Source organism: Aythya ferina, assembly GCF_964211825.1.
Source record: "Aythya ferina genome assembly, chromosome: 4".
Classification (NCBI taxonomy): Eukaryota; Metazoa; Chordata; class Aves; order Anseriformes; family Anatidae; genus Aythya; species Aythya ferina.
The window spans coordinates 21,052,629-21,072,243 of NC_140300.1; the positions used below are offsets into that span (position 1 = coordinate 21,052,629).

Here is a 19,615-nt window from a genome sequence, read left to right on the forward strand (position 1 = left end):
AATTTAAATAAATAAATAAATATTTATAACCATTTGGCTATGTGAAATGCAAAGGTACTTAATCTAATGATTTTTTTGATTTCATTTTGTAGTTTTGTAGGACCTTATTTCTTTATGTGGCATATTCACTTTCTGGCATATGCACATTACTTTGCGAATGGCAGAAATGCACAGTGAGGATACACAGGACTGTTCTGGGAGCAATATTTTACAAAATTTGCAAATGCTGCAGCATGCCTGAAAAGGTTAACTGATGCTGCCTTGTTGTGCAGCGTTAGTTGAGAGGCAGAATACACCCACTATGACAGGAGTTTGAGGGAGGGGAGGGGAAGAGAGGATTAAGGATTAGCAAATTGTTATTTATGCTTTGCTCAACCCCTGCTGACTTCAGACAATTGGTCTCCTGAGGGATTTTCATATGGGGTACTCCTTGCTCTTCTTTTCTGATTACCGATGCAGAAGTTCTCAACAAATAAGCAGAAGATATGAGAGAGAATGAGGAAGGATATTGCCACAAAGAAAGACTGAGATACTGAAGACAGTGCTCTGAGGTGAGCCACCCAGCTGCTTGCTCACTGTCCATCCTCAAGAGGACAGGGGGAGAATATAGGATGAAAAACCTGATGGATTGAGACAAAGGCAGGGAGCTTGCTTACCAATTACCATCTCAGGAAAAACAAATTTGACTTGGGAAAAATTAATTTAATTTACCGCTAATTAAAATAGATTTGGGTAGCGAGAAACAAGAACATAAAAACATCTTTCCTCCCCACTCTCACAGTCTAGACATCTCATTCACACCAGGCACCAGGTGGGGCACGCTGTACCCCACCTCTGAGTGGTGCACAGTGGCAAGGGGTTATGGTCAGTGTATAACAGTTTCTCTCTGCCTGTCCTTCCCTCTCATGCTTTTCCCTTGCTCTCCACGGGCCACATTTTCTTCAGGAAATATTCACATACTCCAGCATGGGGTCCTGCACAGGCTCCAGTGTGCACATCTGGAGTGCCTGGAGCACTTCCTCCTCCTCCATCTCTGTCCTTGGTGTTCACTCTGCTGTTTCAGCTGTTTGGCATGAGCTGAAAAGGGAAGCAAAAAGCATAGAGTGGCAGCAAGAGGAGCAGAGTAAGGTCAAACTATGCAGAGAGCATGGGAGGCTCTCTTACAATCACTGTAATTAACCCATATTTTGTTTTCACCCACAAACATACATATGCTTTATGCTTATATATGTTTAATTCTGATTGTGTTTCTTCAAACCTTATGTATTTATTTAATTGTATGCCTCTATCTTTGTGTCTGCTCCCACAATTCCTTCATTAATTTTCTCATAAACAGATGATGCACAAGCATTTTTATATGGAACTGAAGGCAAACGAGCTGTCAGTGAAGGTGCAGTGTATGCATAACTGGTAAGTGAAGGCATTTACAATGAGATGTAGGGAGTCAATGGCTCTGGAAATTCTGACAGCAAACCATAACACATACAGAGCAATCAGGTATGAAACAAAAGCACCAAATGAATAGAAGAAAAGTGATTGTATCTATACAAAATGTTGAAATTAAATGCGTTATGTGTAAATATACACAATATGATATAATTGTGTAATATAATATATGATGTATATACAGTATGATATTTAATACTGTGACAGAGCACTGGCACAGATTGTCCACAGAGGTTGTGAAGTCTCCTTCTTTACAACCCTCTTTTCAGATTCAAAAGCCATCTGGTTGTGGTCCTAGGCAACTGGTTCTGCTTGAGCAGGGTCCCATCCAACCTCAACCATTCTGTGATTCTATGACAAGAATGTAAAAATGTTGAGAATCCATACTATATATACTGCATAGCTGCAGGAAATCCTTTCTTGCTCTTATACCTTTCTGTTGTTGCCTGTCTTATGAGGTCTCAACCTTCACATGGACTTCCAGACATTTCTTCAGTGAAAACATCAGCTAATACAGACTTGGTCAGACTATTACTTGACTAATCCTAACTGACAATATTACTAAAGCTCACTTTGCATATCTGATTAGCAATTTCCTTTTGTTTCAGTGTGGTACTTCTCAAAAGGAAGTACCTTTCATATTTTTTTTATTTACTCTTTTTTTTTTTTTTTATAATGATACATTAACAAATTTTGATATTCAAAAAAAAAAAAAGGATATAGAAAGATATATTTACATAAACATTCATTACATAACAACTTATTGATAGCTAGTTGCAAGTTTATTTGTCATAAATTTTTATTTTGATTTTTTAAGAGCAAAACCAGAAGGTATTTTAACAAGAATTTGGGGTTGATTAAAAGGTATCTGTTTTGTTGTTCTGTGTTTGCTTCCAGTGAGAGTTGAATCAGTTTGGAATAATCTATGATTTCAAAAACATAGGTATATATAAAATTGTAATACTAGGAGGAGACAGAGAATGTTGGGGACCGCATTTGCCAGAAATTCAGTGTAAAATACTGAATGAGATAGAAAAGAGATGAGACAGATTTGGATCTTTCATTGAGTTACTTGTACAATGCCTACAGTTGAAGTAGAAACTTCAAGTAGAAACAAGTAACTCATTGTACAAGTAACTCAAAGTAGAAACTTCAACTGTAGTTGAAGTTGAAACTTCAAAAGTGGTAACATTAAAACCAGAACTTTCTGCCATTTAACATACCAGAATATTATATAAAAGTAAGATACATTGTCTGTTCCAATAGCTGATCCAAATCAGAGAAAGCAGATAGGTCTCTGTCATTCCCAGTGGTGGGATTCTTGCCATCCATTGGCTACAGAAGGAGTTTAAAGCTGTGCGCTAGATCAAATGAGCTGACTTTATTTATTACCTTATTGACCCATCCCATGTTGAAATGTTGAATTCTTTAAAGAGAAAAAGCTTTTTCATCTTATCCCACTAGCATACTAGATGATTCAAAATAATGTCCTTTTTGTGGCCATTCTCAACAAGCACTATATTGATAAGTCTAAAAGAACTGAGATTTAACTGTATGGATCTTTGAGTATCTCCTTTAGGACAGTCAGCTTTGAGCATACGCTGGATTTCCTGGGAGCTTCCAAGATTTTTTTAGAGAGGTTTAAATAGTTGTTAAATTGGTGACTGTTCCAACAAATATCTGAATGTTGACTAGTTTTGTGTTTCCATAAAGGTAGTATGGAAAGATGCATAAACACTACAGGGAGAAGCTCCTCTTCCATGTACTAGGATTTTGTTTGTTTGTTCATTTGTTTATTTGTTTGTTTAGCTTATTAAAGATAGAAAACTATGAAATCTGGTAGAAAATTGGTCTGTATTCTTATCAGCCTGAAAAGGACAAGTGAACATGGGTTCAGAAACCACTTCCTGAAGGTACAATTTAAAAATTATAGCAGCAAATTTTGCTATAGAAAGAACAAGATATGTCTCACAGCCACAGTAACTCTCAGTAGCAAACATTTAAATGCCAGCAAATTAGGAACAGACATTTAAAGCAGGCATCACTGAACATATGATGAGTTGGGGTTGTTCGTTTTTGGTTTTGTTTTTTGTTTGTTTGTTTGTTTGATTGATTTGGTTTGGTTTTATTTGGTTTGTTGTTTTTTTTTTTTTTTATTTTTCTTCCTGAAGAAGAGTAACACTAAATTTGTGACAAGTACCTTATGGGAAAACAAATCTGTTCTAGCAGCGTGTACCACTTCTGGAAACTGAATGAAAATTTTTGGAGCCAAGGGATTCAATGTATATTGGCTTTATTGGTTTTATTTCTTCTTTGCTGGCAAGCAAATGTAAATTCTACTGTCAGCAGCATAGTATAAGGAATGTTAAACACTAGAGCTGAATAGAAAAGTAAATTGCATCACTGCTATACTCACTGTTTTTATGATTACATAGGGGTTACATAATAATGAATTTATAAAGGTAAAAAGAGTCAGTGTTTTTACTTCCAATAAGAATATTTTAAAAGCAGTAACAGCACAATAAAAATCTTAGATATTCTTCTGTTTAATCTCAGTTTCACTTACAATTCAAAAGTTTGTGTGTACTCAAACAAACTTTATTTACCTATCAGTCTATCTTTCCCTCCTTTCCAACAGTTGTGGTGCAAGGACAGTTTGGAGGAGAGTCAGGAACACCTAAGACCTAAAAGGCAAACAGATGGCTTTTTTTTCAAGTGCCAGAAGACATAATGTGTCTTTCCACAGATACACAAGCAAGGAAAAAAAATAAGCTAACTGCAGCCTGTACCAGTTTCTGCCCAAATGCTAATGGTAATCAATATAATTTTACCAGAAAAGTAGTGTAGGAGTAAATGCAGCTATACTTGTGAACTTGTGCTTTTTAATTTTGTAAAGCACACTGTGTTACAAAAATGTAACATATCTATATGTATGCATTACAGGTTTCAGTCACCGTATGTTAAGAGATTTCAAAACTTCTCCATACTTTACATCTTACTCCATGGTACACCTACCCCCAGAATGTATATCTACCTCCAAAATATACATCTAGCTATGACATTTTCCACAGATGCTGTGAGAATTAAAGCATTTGTGTTCTCACTCTGAGAAACTAAGTCACACAGAGATACATTTAAATGCAATATATTATTCTTATTATCAAAGAATGAAGTATTGGAGGAATTTCTGTTGAAACAGTTGCTTCCATGACAACAGGAACATCATAAAGATTTTGAGCAGGACTGGTGGCACCACCTATTGTTAAGGTTAGCCCGTGGTTCATATTTTCAGTTGATTATAACTCTACTTAGGTTCAATAGTAACTACTCAAATTCTCCATGTTGAGTCTACAGCTAAGGATAGATGTATTTTCTTTTTTTCTCCTCCAATAAGTGTTCAGTCATACAGATCTTCTATTCCCAAGAAAGTGTCTAATGAATACAAAACAAACAAAATACTGTTAGTGAAAAATCTGCAGTGCTATATATTTTGGAACTGAGATTTTAGCAAAGCCCGTCAAGAATATGTCATTGCTTACCCCATTAAAATCTTCAAATTTTCCCTAGGTGTAAGCCTCTGAAAAGCTTTCATATGATCATCACCACAAAACTGCTAACACTGAAAGCTGTGTGGAACTGACTGAATCTTTCCTTGGATAACTACTATTGTCTGGATCTTCTGACAGCCATACTAAATTTAGGAAATTCACTTTCTTAGGTTACACTAAAAAAAAAAAAAAAAAAAAAAAAAAAAAAAAAGCAGCCTTTTTCAATGCAGAGGAGACAGAACTAGACTTGAAATAAGCTGGAAAGAAGGACATAGGAAATGGAGCTAGGAACATGATGGACAAAGAATCTTGGGCTCACAGCTCACATTTTCGTGAGGAGCATGAGACTAAAAGATTGAAAGAGAAGAGGTCAGTGGGTGGGCAGAAAGCTAAAACATTGAACTGGTGATGGAAAACAGAAATTACAAGGAAAGATCTAAGTATAAGCAGAATAAAAAAAAATGGCAATGACTCGTGTGCAGAAAAGGTATTTGGGTGAACCCTGACTGATGCACAGAGACCCCACTAGAAAGAGTGAATGAAGCAAGTGAAATAAGATGAGCTGGAGGAGAGGACTGGTGCAGACAGAAAGGCAGCTTGGTTAATGACCAGATTAGAATGGGAGAAACTAGGACTGTTTACCCTGTAAACCATCATAGCAAGCCAAATAGACTTTTATTCATATTTTGGTGGTGAAACACACACTGTTAGACTGAAAAGTCTGTGGTTTCTGTAGTTGTGTGGTGAACATTGTTGTGAACATTAGAACATCACATTGTGTACAAGTGCACTACACGGTTTGGTATTTGTAGAGGATGATTGGGCAACAGGAGAAAATGCTACCTGTCCATGCTGCTGTCTTTCTAGTCCAAAAGAATGCTTATGGGGACAGGAAGACTGCTCTCTTTTGGGGACTATCTGATCAGGTTTAAAAACACAGGGTGAAACACAGGATGAGGCAGGCGGACAAGCAGAGAGAGGGAGTTTACAGGATGAGGAAGACTGAGGCCTTGTGAGAAGCAAAGGGCTATTGATAGGTAGAAACAAAAAACAAGCCTGGAAGGGGAGAGATTTCTTAAATGCCTGAAGGGAAACCATGGAGTTTGTTTACACAGGATGTGTATTTCATGAAAAAAATAAATCATGTTTTCAGTTATTTCATGAAAAAAATAAAAAAAAAGGAAAAAAAATGAAAGTGGAAATAAGGGAGAATTGTTCCAAACCCTCTCAGTTAATTCTGCTGTGTTGAACAGATAAATATGGGCTTTATTGGGGAGGTTTGTTTGTTTTTCTATAAAAACAATTATGTTGTTTGAATTTCCGTATTTGTATATTCTATATAATTTAGTTTTCAAGACAGATAGCCTTTGATGGTTTTGGTGTGCTGATTTTAAAGAAATGAAAATGGAGATCAACTCCCCTCAAGGTGCTCCTCTCCTTGGGTTTCTGTCACAATCTAGCCATACTAAAACTGTGATATGAGGTTGTGGTGGTTTTACTCAGGTGGGCAACTGAGTTCCACCACAGCTGCTCTCTCAGTCCCCCTCCTCAAAGAGGAAGGGGGAGAAAATGCAACACACGGGGCTAAAGGTTTGAGATAAGGATGATTTAATTAAAGGGAAAAGCAAGAGGTGAAAAGAAAAAAAAAAAAAAAAAAAAAAAAAAAAAAAAGGCCACGCAGAAGCAGAGAGAGAGAAAAGCAGTTACTCTCCACTTCCCATCAATGAGCGATGGTCGGCCACATCCTGGGAGTCAGGGCCTCAATACGTATAGCGGATGTTCAGGAGGACAGATGCTTCCACAATGAGAGCCACCCCCTCTCCTTCCCCTTTTCCACCTTTTATTGCTGAGTGTGACATCAATGCCATCATGAATATGACATCAAAGACATGGAATATGCCTTTGGTTAGTTTAGGTCAGCTGCCCTGGTGATGTCCCCTCCCCATCACTTGCCCACCCTCAGCCTGTTGGCTCTTGGGGGCTTGGAGGGAGTCCTGATACAGTGCCAGTATTGTGCAGCAGTAAACACAACACTGGTGTGATACCAATGCTGCTCTAGCTACAAGGACAGAGCACAGCACTGTATGGGCTGCTGTAGGAAAAGTTAACTCCATCCCAGCCAGACCCAGCACAGGTAAATTAGTTTTTCATGCAGCTGGTTGAGTTCCTCCTTTTCTGGATGTACAGATAATTCCATGAACAACTAAATGCCAAACTGCAGGATGCCTGCAGCTGCAGTTGAAGATGCAGGGAACAGTACTACAAACTGGAGGGCTAAGTACTCTAAAAATAAGTTTCTAGGTACTCAAAGCAGTCTCAGATTTATCACATGATGCATCTCAGTGTTCCAGTCATAAAATGAGGATAATTCTCTCTCTTCACCTTTCCAAATAAATTCAGTAATATGTTGTAAGGTAGTCAAATGACATAAAAATATGGCTGCTGCAAACGAAGTTAAAATTAACAAGCTTGTTAACAAACCTGTTCACAGCAGAATTTTGCTAGTGTGAACTGAATAAGACATGGGCCATATATTGAACAATCCTCTGCAATGAACAAGACAGGAATCCTTTGGAAAACATAGCCAGCATTCATGTAATTGAAAACAGTATTGAGTGAGGCAACATCAATAAGGATGTGGAAACTGGGAAAACAAAAGACAAGTTACAGTTGAATACTTATTTAAAAGTAGATTATATTTAAGATTTATATTATTTATAGATTTATATTTATTATATTTTAGATTTATTGTTACTATAAACAAAGCTAGGTAAAAATAATGTACTACACATTTAAATATATTCCTTTTTAAAAGAGTGTCCTTCCAGAAAAAGTCATATTGGCAACACAGCTATTGATGTAATTAACACTTGTATATTAAAGATATTTTCAAGATATTTACAAATGTCAAAACTAATACTTTTATTCATTTAATGGCTTTTTTAAGCAAAATTTTTCTTTGACACTTTTAACTCTGGATCTAATTTTTAGACATTATTAGAGTTACTTTTGCTGCAGTTAGGGCCAGTTACTCAATAGTATTACCCTCCTTTAAAATCTAGTCCCAACCAACTACCTTTGAAGATCTAGGCTTCAGTGTTCCAAAAATAAACCATTTGCTAGAAAAATTCAGTGCAGTTAAGCTTGTGAACAGACCTTTCACAAAAGCAAAGATTTATTCACCTGTGCTTAGGTAGGGCTAAGTGCTAGACATGAAATAATTGATTTATGAATTTTACAGACATCATAATACTGGGATTGCTATATGCCAGCTTGCAAATATTGTATTATCAACAGCCTTTGCATCCTCAGTTTTTTCAATGTTGATAGCTTTATACATCTCTACTAATTACTTTTCAAACACAGTTCACAGTAATTTATTAACATTATTTAAGAATGTGTAGGAATGAACTACAGTAATGATTTTTGAAAAATATTAGAATATTATAAAGAAAAATATTTTAGTATAAATGGATTTTTTTAATTATTTATTTTGAACTAGGGATGACTAATTTAAAAGAGAAAAATAGTGACAGATTGATTTCTTTTAGGAAAGAAGGCATGTGTCCACACTTATTTTATTTTTTTTTTAATGAAACTATATACTTTTTAAAGTCCAGACTATAAATGGTAGTTTAAACCAGAAAGAGACATGTAATCAAATGAAGACTATAACATAGAAATGATTAAGTGTTAGGGATGCATTTTCTGGAATTTTCTGAGGTATCTGAAAAGATCAGTGTGAATTAATTATGCTTGGAGTGACAAGATGAGCCCTTCTGAGAAAATGTCTGATTATGGCTGGTTGTAGGCATGAGAAATATGAAGGTTAAGATGATAAACTTGGGGAATAATATTAAATTCTGTTACAAGATCACATGCATAATTAGGTTATGACAGAGGAGTAATACGAAGAAACAGAGTATGGAGTAACAGAAAAACAAAAGGGAGGCAAGTCTAGAAATTAAAGTTTGTGAAATAATGCTTCACATGTCTGATTTGAAAAGAGTTTTCTTCAAGCTCCCTTCAAGCTTCTGATGGCAAATGCATGTGTATTTTTTCCCCTTTATCCACAATTTGGCACTCTGAAAGATGAGGCCCTAGGGGGACACCAGTACTGGGGCCAGATCCCTTCAATAACTTTTCTGTGATCTGGACAAGGGGGCCGAGTGCACCCTCAATAAGTTTACAGATAATACCAAGTTAGGCACAAGTGTTGATCTACTCAAAGGTAGATCTGCAGAGGGATCTGGATAAGCTGGATTGATGGGCCGAGGCCAACTGTATGAAGGTTCATCAAGACTAAGTGCCAGGTCCTGCACTTTGGCCACAACAACTCCAAGCAGCACTCCAGGTAGAGTGGCTGGAAAGCTGCCCAGTGGAGAAGGATCTCGGGATTTTGGTCAATAGCAGGCTGAATATGAGCCAGTAGTGTGCTCAGAAGACCAAGAGCATCCTGGCTTGTATCAGAAATAGTGTGACCAGCAGGACTAGGGAAATGATTGTCCTCCTTTACTCAGCTCTGGTGAGGCCACACCTTGAATACTGTGTTCGGTTTGGGGCCCTTCGCTACAAGGACATCAAGGTGCTGGAGCATGTCCAAAGAAGAGACTTGTCTTATGAGGAGCAGCTGAGGGAACTGGGGTTGTTTCACCTGAAGAAAAAGGAGGCTCAGGGGAGACATCACTCTCTACGACTACCTCAGAGCAGGTCGTAGCAAGGTGGTGATCAGGTTCTTCTCCCAAGAAACAATTGATAAGACAAGAAGAAATGGCTGCAAGTAGCACCAGGGGAGGTTTAGGTTGGGTATTAGGAAAAACTTCTTCACTGAAAGGATTGCGAGGCATTGGAACAGGCTGCCCAGGGAATTAGCTGAGTCACCATCCCTGGAATTCTTCTGAAACCGTAATGTAGTGATGTAGTGCTTAGTGACATGGTTTAATGGCAGACTTGGCAGTGCTAGGTTAAAGACTGGAACAGATGATCTTAGAGGCCTTTTCCAACCTAAATGATAGAGGTTCATCTTAATTCTAAAGCATAAGATACAGGTGTTTTAGAAGCAGGAGGCTTCTCTTGCACCACTGGTATTTTTCAATAAGACAAATCAGCAGAAAAGTTGTCAGAAATAAATTTGACTATACATGATTAGCAGAAACTGCTGAATTTGAAGATATTGGAAAACCAGAACCTGCTACTGAGGCATCTTTCCTCTGAAGTAAAAGTATTCATACCCCTAGTATCATGAATAGCCTAGAAAGCCAAAGTTTTGAGTCTTCTGAAATTTTACATTGAAAGTACAAAATTTATTAGAAATTTTTGAGGTATATTTCATGCTTTGCAGTATGTGATAGTGTGCAAGGTCCCTGACATTTAATTGTAATTGTTTACTCTCACCTCCTGTCACCTTCTGTGATTGGGAACAGAGCTGAAGGATGCTGAATGTCTCAGGTGGGGGAAAAAAAAAAAAAAAAAAAAGCTTTTTTTTTTCATTTTCTTCTTTATTTGATACATATAGGTGCAAGACAATAGTTGACTGTACTTTAAATATATGTATTTTAGAGTTAAGAAAACAAAAACAAGTATTGACTTCACTTACCTCAATAAAATCATAGAATATCCCACGTTGGAAGAGACCCACAAGGGTCATTGACTCCAACTCGTGGAAAGATTCATTATCTTGATTTGATTAATATTGATGGAATTGTCTTCATCCAGCCTGGATATATTTATTTTTACCTGAGGTTTAAATCAGGTAAGACTGTCCCAAATGTTAGTACTTTCCATCTGTGAACAGGTAGATACTTATAAATAAATATAGTATTTTTATTTACATTCATTATATTCACAGTATTTGTATAAAATGGATTTTTATATGGGCAACAAAAGACACCAACATTAAAACAACACACTTCCTCACCAGTCTTCTAGGCTCAACTTCACTCCTTCACTCACAACTCCCCTATCTCAGAAGCACAGGGGCAATAGCTGGTGGCAGTTTCTCCCTGCCAATCTATCCTCCTCACACTCTTCCTCTGCTTCAGTGTGGGTCCTCCATCAGCTGCAGCCCTTCTGGAACATACATCTGTTCCAGAGTGAGGTCCTTCACAGGCTGCAGGCAAATAGCTGTTCTGCCATGGAACTCCTCCCTCTCTCTCCTCCAACACTGTTGTTCCCTCTGCTGTTTCTCAAACCTCTTGCTCCCTCCTCTTCTCTCTGTTTAGCATTTCGTTCCCCTCTTAAACATCTTTTTCCCAAAGCATGGGTGGCATGCCCAGCTGTGCTGTGAGGTGTCTGTTAGAGTTGGCTAGAACCAGCTGGAACCAGCTGTGTCTGGCATGGGGCAGCCCTGGCATCTCATCACAGAAGCCATCCTTGCAGCCCCCAATGACAGCAGCTGAGCACACATAAGCGTAATGTGGAGGAAGCTCAGTGCAAAACTTTAAGAACTGTTTAATGAAGAACACAGAAAAGCAGGAGGGAGAAAAGAGAACAAGAACCCAGGCCTCTCATTCTATTTTCATGACTAGGTGGCAAAATCACACTCATATTTACTATTAAAAGTTGAAGGATTAGCCTCAAGTTCCAGCTACCTTAAAATTGCATTCATTGCTGAGGCAGCCTGTTTCCATTTTAGATCTACAGTCAACATGCTTTTAGGAAGATATCTTCTATCTTAATCAGTGTGCTGAGTCAGAGCCATCATAATTTTCTGCTGCCTTTTTTTTTTTTCTGTAAAACACAATTGTGAACCATCCTGTCTTTGTTGGGGAGATATTACCTACACACCTTATAATTATGTAAAGCATAGGATATAATTCAGTTCACAAGCCTATGCTTAAAATGTAGATATTTAAAACATCCCAAAATTATAAAAGCTTAAGCAAATTCCCATATGTTTTCAAAACAACCAAAGTGAGCATTTTGGTATTTCAGTCATATTGGGCACTGCTAATACTTGATCTGAACTCTATAATTATGAGGAATTTGTTTTTGTGCTGCAGTCCTGATGCTATATTGTGCAGCATTATTTTCAGAACTGGAAATATATTATTTCATTATTCTACTTCATAATTCTAAGGAAGATAAAATTTGCGTTCTGTACTGTTCAGGTAACTTTACATACCTATCTGGTCAAACAGAGAAGCTTTTCATAATTGGCTCAAATAACAATGAAATGTTGCTTTTAGATGTGATGGAGGGAGTGAAATGAATAGTTTCATTTTTAGTTTCATTTAGATGTGATGGAGGGAGTGAAATAAATAGCAACAGCTATTTATTTCTAAATACAATAGTCTGTGACAGCGAACATATTTTAAAGCAAAGTGGGACATAAAAAAATATATACATGACCTCTATGATTTCTTTTCCTATCAACTTCTTTTGACAACTTATTTTAAGCATCAATAAAAGGAAAATAGTTCTTTTTTATTATTATTAAGATGCAAGGTTACAGATTATATTTATACCTCTATTTCATTTTACCATTTTATTTTTGAGGCATCTTTAGAAGTTTTTATTTCATTCAAAGTATTATATAGTTTGGATGAATTATATTCTTTTTGCAATGATTCCTTACTTTAATTTCTGTTTGATTTCCCCTAGGCAGATTTTTGTTTTCAAATTCATGTATCTGAATGTTAAGCAATATTCTAATGCAGTTTTCGTTTGTCACTCTTTTCATACCTTGCTCATAGTTACATTATTCTTTCTCAACCTGTTGCAATACATGTAATCTTGAAAGCTTCTTTGATCCCAGAAAGAAGCTTGTTGAAGCTTATCAGCATGGATTTGGAAGATATGTGTAACCAAACTCTACACGTGATTCAAATCTGTATCTGTGTGCTTACTTAACCACCTGACTCCACAGCCCTCAGTAAAAAGTTTAATATTTAGCACTGTGACAGAATATGCATCATCATAGCCTTATTTGGATAAAATATATATTTTAGAATAATTTAAATCATTTTACTTTCTGATTAGAGCATAACATGTTTTTTTTACTTGTATTTCCTGTGATCACCTGTCTTTTGTCAATGAATGGTCATAATCATTAACAAGTTGTAGAGGCATAGACCTTTAAAAAAGAGGGCATGCCATAATATTAAAATAATTTGACATTTCGTAGCATCTAAAATAGCTGTTGATTATGAATCATAATCAGTGATTTTAAAGATGGTATCAAACTTAACTGAGAAATATGTGAAATGTTTTCTAGTTAAGAATTAGAAAATTTAGGAAGTATTTTCATTTTTAGTCTTTTTGCTTTGTTCTGCAATCTCCAGAATAAACACAAGAGGTACAACATGCTCTTTGTATCTTCTGGTTAGAATAATTTTTTTCTGTGCTTCTGGCATTCAGATTGCTGTCAAAATTTCATGTGACATTATTTCTAATAATTTTAAAATACAACTAGCAGTGTCAAAAATATTGTTACTGTACTGCTAACTTAGCAAAGAGAAAAAACTTAAATAGAGATATGCTAATAATTAATTTGTCTTAGCTACTTGCTATCAGAAAGTTTTCTACACAAAGAAAGTAAGCATAAATTGTGTATAATTATTTTATAATATGTACACAATATCTATATGAAGTCCAAGATCAGTTTGTAAACCCCTGGATGTACAGAAAAGACTTTTAATGAACACTTTGCAATCCTAAGTAATGCAATTAACTGATTACTGGGAGCAATTACTTAGAGATGTAAATATGTACTACTTTGTGAGTTTATAAACTTGCCTTTATAAATATTAAATCACATAAGTTCTATCTTCAAGCTAACTTAAATGCATTAAAAAAAAATCAGAACTGATCTGGAAACTATGTGTTGCTTCATTGTTGTTAGATATTTTAGACTGTAGTATAAAATATGTTTTCTATAGGGCAAGCAGCAGTAGATCTCTGAATATGCTATGTTCATGACTTGCATTTTGTACCTTTTAGTTTTATTTCAATATTTTGCTCCAATAATTTTCACTGAAATGTTTTTTGGCAACGAGTACAACTGACTTTAAAAATGCAATATATGCAAAAAAGCATAAAAGCTAGGAGATGCTAAATTTCCTTTTTACATATTTTCATGGTATGGTTTGATTATTAGTGTGAATAGATAGGATAGGATAGGATAGGATAGGATAGGATAGGATAGGATAGGATAGGATAGGATAGGATAGGATAGGATAGGATAGGATAGGATAGGATAGGATAGGATAAATTCTTAGAATTAAAGATAATAACCTTAAAAAGAATTGACAGACAATGGGAGAGCTAGATAGAAATTATCTTCTGTATCACAAGAGTAATATGGTGTACAGATAGAGAGATTTCAGAGAAGTAAGTTAAAGAAAAGCAGAACTAGATGTCTTCCAATAAAGACAAAAAAAATCAAAAACAACAAAAAAGGCAATTTCTACTAATAAATAAGGAATCAACTAATGGATAAGACTATACTCATGCTTGGGTTCAAAACTGAATTGAGAGATAGCTACACTACTAAGTCTACACTCTAGACTTAGAGTCTGATCCTTTTTGTTAGGAATGTTTTAACAATTCGTGTCAATAAAGAACAGTCCTGTCTGCCTCTGGGTCCTGGAGTATGTGGTTAAATTTTGTCAGCATCTGGAACAAAGAATTTACATGGGATCCCTTACTATTTACTAAATCACATGAGGTCTGCTGATAAAACAGCAACAATAATTGACAAATGCAGTAAAGCAACATGCTGTGCAAACACACATTAATGACACCTTGACTTACCAAAGTGCATTCAGAATACTTTGTTCCATGGCCTGTCAGGACTTTGTCTGTGATCAAGACAACTAATTTCTTTAAATTTCCACTTTACAGACATAAAATATTTAGTCAAAATATTTCTAGGCTTTTAATATTTCATGCATTCATCAATACATGGGAGATGTGCAGAAGCAGAGCTTATAGAAACAGTTTCTTTGAGTAACATGTAAAAACTTTTAAAATATTTTTAATATCTATTGTTCTTAGAAAATATTGAAGGCAACTTTTAAAAGGGGTATAACAGTACTGATTGAACTATGTAAACAATTTTTTTTTTCATAGGGAGGCAATACTTGTTAAAGAGTGTAAATATAAAATTATTTTGTAATGGTAATTTATATTAAAAAAACATTCATTGTGATAATTTAAATTAATATTGAGTAGTGTTCTCAAATCAAGTGATCTCAAAGAGCGCTAACTATGTGTTCTGTATAAGGCATGTGCTTAATTTCTTTTCTGAAACAGTTGTAATAAACCATTGTCTTTGACAGCAAAAAATAATTTCAAAATGTGTGCTATCAAATAAGAATTACCTGCACTGAAAATTTTGATTTTAAAAATCTTAAAGTGTTTAAAAATATTTTAGATTTACCTTCATTAGAAACATCATATCTGAGTAAAAACACATTGATTTTTAAATGTTCTTTTTAAATAAGAATTCATAGTTAAAACCATTTATGATAGATCTAGAAGCTAACGTGTATTCATAAGAGGAAATAAAAGGTTTTATTTTGTTTTGTAATAAAATGAAATGTTCAAATGGAAGGAAGGAAGGAAGGAAGGAAGGAAGGAAGGAAGGAAGGAAGGAAGGAAGGAAGGAAGGAAGGAAGGAAGGAAGGAAGGAAGGAAGGAAGAGAAAGGTTAAAAAAAAAATAAAAATAAATTGACCAAGTCAAAATATGTGATCCACAGATATCGTTGGAGTGGTAAAAAAGCGTGAGTATTCTTGCTGTTGAAACTATATTGACCTCAAGTTTTCTGCTGACATAAGTTATACTTCATTGTTTTGCCTGCTAGAGCCAAACACTTGTTTCTATGTATAGTCTTGGAGCCAAAAAAAATGCACAGCTCATGTAATACACTAAGTGCTATCTCCAGTCAGGAAGTCCCTCCTGTGATATTTAAGTGCCAAAAAAAGATGATCTGCAAAGTGAAGACAAGTACATAGAATTCCTGAGTATCTAAAACTGCCAACAAGACAAATTGTTTTTGTAGTAAGTGCCTAAGAAACCCATTAGTACCACTTCCACTTGGAAATCAGAATGAATGCAACATAGGAGCACAGTCTGTATATAAAGCAAGCCTATGGCAGACAATGACATTGTTGGCACCTGCAGCATAAACAAGGAAATTGAGAAAAGTTGTCCTGGTTTTGAAGATAGCTAATTCAGTGTTATTAAAGTGAACAGCAACTGTGTCTGGATTCAGTTTACAATTACATACACACAGAGACATCAAATCCACTGCACATCAGTAGCCTAGTATTCGAGACAGTATATTCTGAGCTTCTACTCTTTAACTTATGCAGCATATTTTCAAATGAATAAATGTCAGCATACAACAAATGCATTCAGATTCAGTGGATAAATACCTTTGCCTCATGTCCCTGGTAATCAGGTCAGTCAAGATATGTATAACACTGAAGATTGAGAAAACCTCCTATTCCTATTTGGTTTGTATTTCACCTAACTTTCATAGTGATTTTATCTGTTTATCATTTACAAAATTCCTGATATTTAACAGTTAATTAGAAGTGAAAATTGATTACGTTATTTTTTAGATAACTTCACATTATCTTCAATTTTAACTGGCTGAGAAAAGCCCACATTCATGTTGTTCTCTATTTGTTTATGTATCTTCTTGTAAAGGTTCTTGATCACTTGGATAGATAATTTTTATATAAATTAAATTATCATTGCTGCTGTTTCAGCTGGTTTTGCTGACAGCCAGGAAGGATGTGATGTGTGTGTTTACGTTGAAAAATAATCTTAACAACTAGGAGAGTAATAAAATTCAAATTTTACCCTACAGACTTTTTCTCATTAATAACAATAATAACAATAATAACAATAATAATAATAATTCTGTTAAAGATCAGGCCTTTTTAGAGAGTTTAATTTTTTTCTCATTAAAAGTTTATCACCCCAAAAGTTTCTAAGGAACCGAAAATCACATTATAGCCTTACTCTTTAAAGTTTTTGACTTTCATCTTAACATTCCTGGCATGCAAAAAATCTAAAAGAATCTAGAAAGACCGAGGTCCCTTAAATGAGCAAATAATATGTATTTAATTTTATTTCTTTATGCATTCCAACTCCAAAATCCAATGATTTTCTTTAAATTGAAAATGTCTTAGAAAAAGAAAACATTTGAGTAATTTTTAATGAATTTACTTGTCTACAGATATGGAAGAAAGGAAGAAGTAATATTCTATTTCACAGTTTGTAAGGCTGAAGCTCAGAAAATTATTGATATATGAGTCATCGAACAAATCTGCAGTGAAGCCAAGAATACAGTTTACTTCTTCCCGTCTTGGTATCTATCAAGATATTTATCAAGAGTTTTATCAAAGTTTTATCAAGAGTTTTAGAAAGGCTTTTTTGACATATATTATGAAATATATATATTCTTTTAGATTTATGCATATATTTATAATTATTACACTGCATAACACCATTAAAAAAAAAAAAAAAAAAGTGGTTTTACAATCAATGGCTTCTCAAAATGTTATTCACTCCTTGAATAATCATGAACACTAAAAGATATGGTCAATCAATAGCATGTGAAAGAAATCTCTACTGCAAGTAGCATATTTGCTGTACTGACTCCTTGCTTTTGCTGCATATTTGTCAAGAGATGATAAACTACAAGGAGCTACACAACCACAAAAGAACACACAGCTAGGGTTAGTTTGCTCAAGGATTTTCCTGGTTGCCTTGTCTGCCACCTAGTGTCAAGCACATTACTTTGACACTAGGCTTATTTATTTATTTGTTTTCTGATAAAAAGTAGTTTCTGCTTTTCTCTTACCTTTCTCCAGACTTCAGAAAACCTTTTAAAAATTCGACTTTTGGGAAGCCCATTTCAATTTGAAGTAAGCACAGCATCGTTAGTCATAAAGAAGCTCAAGGCTGTAACGCGCAGAGGCTTTCCCTTCCTTTGCAGTAAAAAGCTGAATAAATTGATTGTGATCTGGTTTAAGCTGTTCTTCTGTTCTTCATAATGTCATTGTAATAAGCTCAAGAAGAGTCTCAATCCTCATGACCTCTGGCTAAAATAACCAAAATATTTCATTCAGAATTTTGTGAAAGCATCCTTTTCATTGGACTGAGACTCCACTTGTTATTTTGGTATCAGAAGTCTATAGTGCAAACATTAAATGAGGCTCCAACCTACCCGGCTTCCAAGCACAGGATCAGATATCCTCAAAACATGACATCTGTAACAATTTCCTCTTGTAAGACTGCAGGCAATATGAATATCCAAAGGTCAGAATTTAAAAATCTTTCTTAAAAAACAATGTGATTTATTTGCACACACAAAGCATATTAATTGACAAAAAAATAAAACAAAACAAAACAAAAAAATGCATACACACACTCTTCTGTCTAGTTTGGCATTTCCTCCACGTGAAGACACAATTAATGCTGTCTCCATTTTGGACTGCTGCTAGACCCATTTTTTTACTGTGTTACTCAGATGCCTTTGCTGTCCATCTAACTGAGACTGCATCCACTGACAATTGCCCCACATCCCATCCTGCAGGACAGATCTGTTATCCGAGTGAGCCTTTTGTTTTGCACTGTATTTTTAACTGTTATACAGTGGTAAAGTCAGAGGCTCAACTTCCAACAGCTAAATGAGTTCAAAAGTGGGCAAATCAGGATTTTTTTGTTTGTTTGGTTGGTTGGTTGTTTTTTTATGTCATTTAAATCACCGTGACTAAACCCCAGACTGAATCATGCAGTCTTCATAGAAAAGAACATTTGTAAGCACAACTTCAATGATATTTGCTTGACTACACACAGCATGTAGTGCTAGTTCACTGCTAAGAGTCTCTATAAATACCCTTAAAGACTCACTCACAATATAGTTTCATTAGCCCAGCAAGACCACGGCTATGACTCTGCAGCTTTTGGTTTAGATTTAGTTTGCATCTCTACAAATTAAAAATACATGCATGAAGAACTTTACAATATATACTATACTTCATAACATACACTATAATCTATATATAAAGTATATATAATATACTTTATATAAAGTATATATATAAAAAGTATATATAATATATATTTTACAAGATATAAAAGATGCAGTTGTTTAGAATTTCTCCCTCTGAGCCTTTTCCTTTCCTTTCCTTTCCTTTCCTTTCCTTTCCTTTCCTTTCCTTTCCTTTCCTTTCCTTTCCTTTCCTTTCCTTTCCTTTCCTTTCCTTTCCTTTCCTTTCCTTTCCTTTCCTTTCCTTTCCTTTCCTTTCCTTTCCTTTCCTTTCCTTTCCTTTCCTTTCCTTTCCTTTCCTTTCCTTTTCCTACTACCTTTAACCAAAGGAAATTAATATAGAAAAAGTAAACACATTAATGTTGTTTTAATGATTTGCCTTTAACCCACCAAAGTATGAAAATTCAAGGATAAGACTTGCAATAAATCTTTAACTTCTAACATAAAAGCACTGATTTCAAGAGTCAATAAAATTGCAATTATAAAGGCACAGGGGGGATGTACTGTGGACATAGTCAAAGTTTTAATCCTAAATTTGTCTGGCTCTTGTGAATTTATTAGAGCTTTAAAATTTAACATCATTTCTATGTGTGTTATAAACATACGTGTTC

The 19,615-nt window shown here is 35.1% G+C and overlaps 1 protein-coding gene across 4 annotated transcripts in view; it reads right to left on the bottom strand.

Annotated features, from left to right (window-relative positions):
* Window positions 1-687: 687 nt before the first annotated feature.
* The window catches only part of LOC311435858 (uncharacterized protein), a 55,097-nt gene continuing 36,169 nt past the window's right edge, over window positions 688-19,615 (bottom strand). For 3 of the 4 annotated variants that reach the window (XM_084517362.1, XM_084517359.1, XM_084517361.1), the window contains 4 exons: window positions 18,180-18,246; window positions 10,591-10,778; window positions 4,053-4,130; window positions 688-1,077 (listed from right to left, as the gene is read on the bottom strand). The gene's annotated coding sequence lies outside the window, so the exon portion shown is untranslated. Of the gene's footprint in view, window positions 1,078-4,052; window positions 4,131-7,475; window positions 7,639-10,590; window positions 10,779-18,179; window positions 18,247-19,615 lie in introns of all 4 variants that reach the window. The other variant, XM_084517360.1, reaches the window with a different exon arrangement.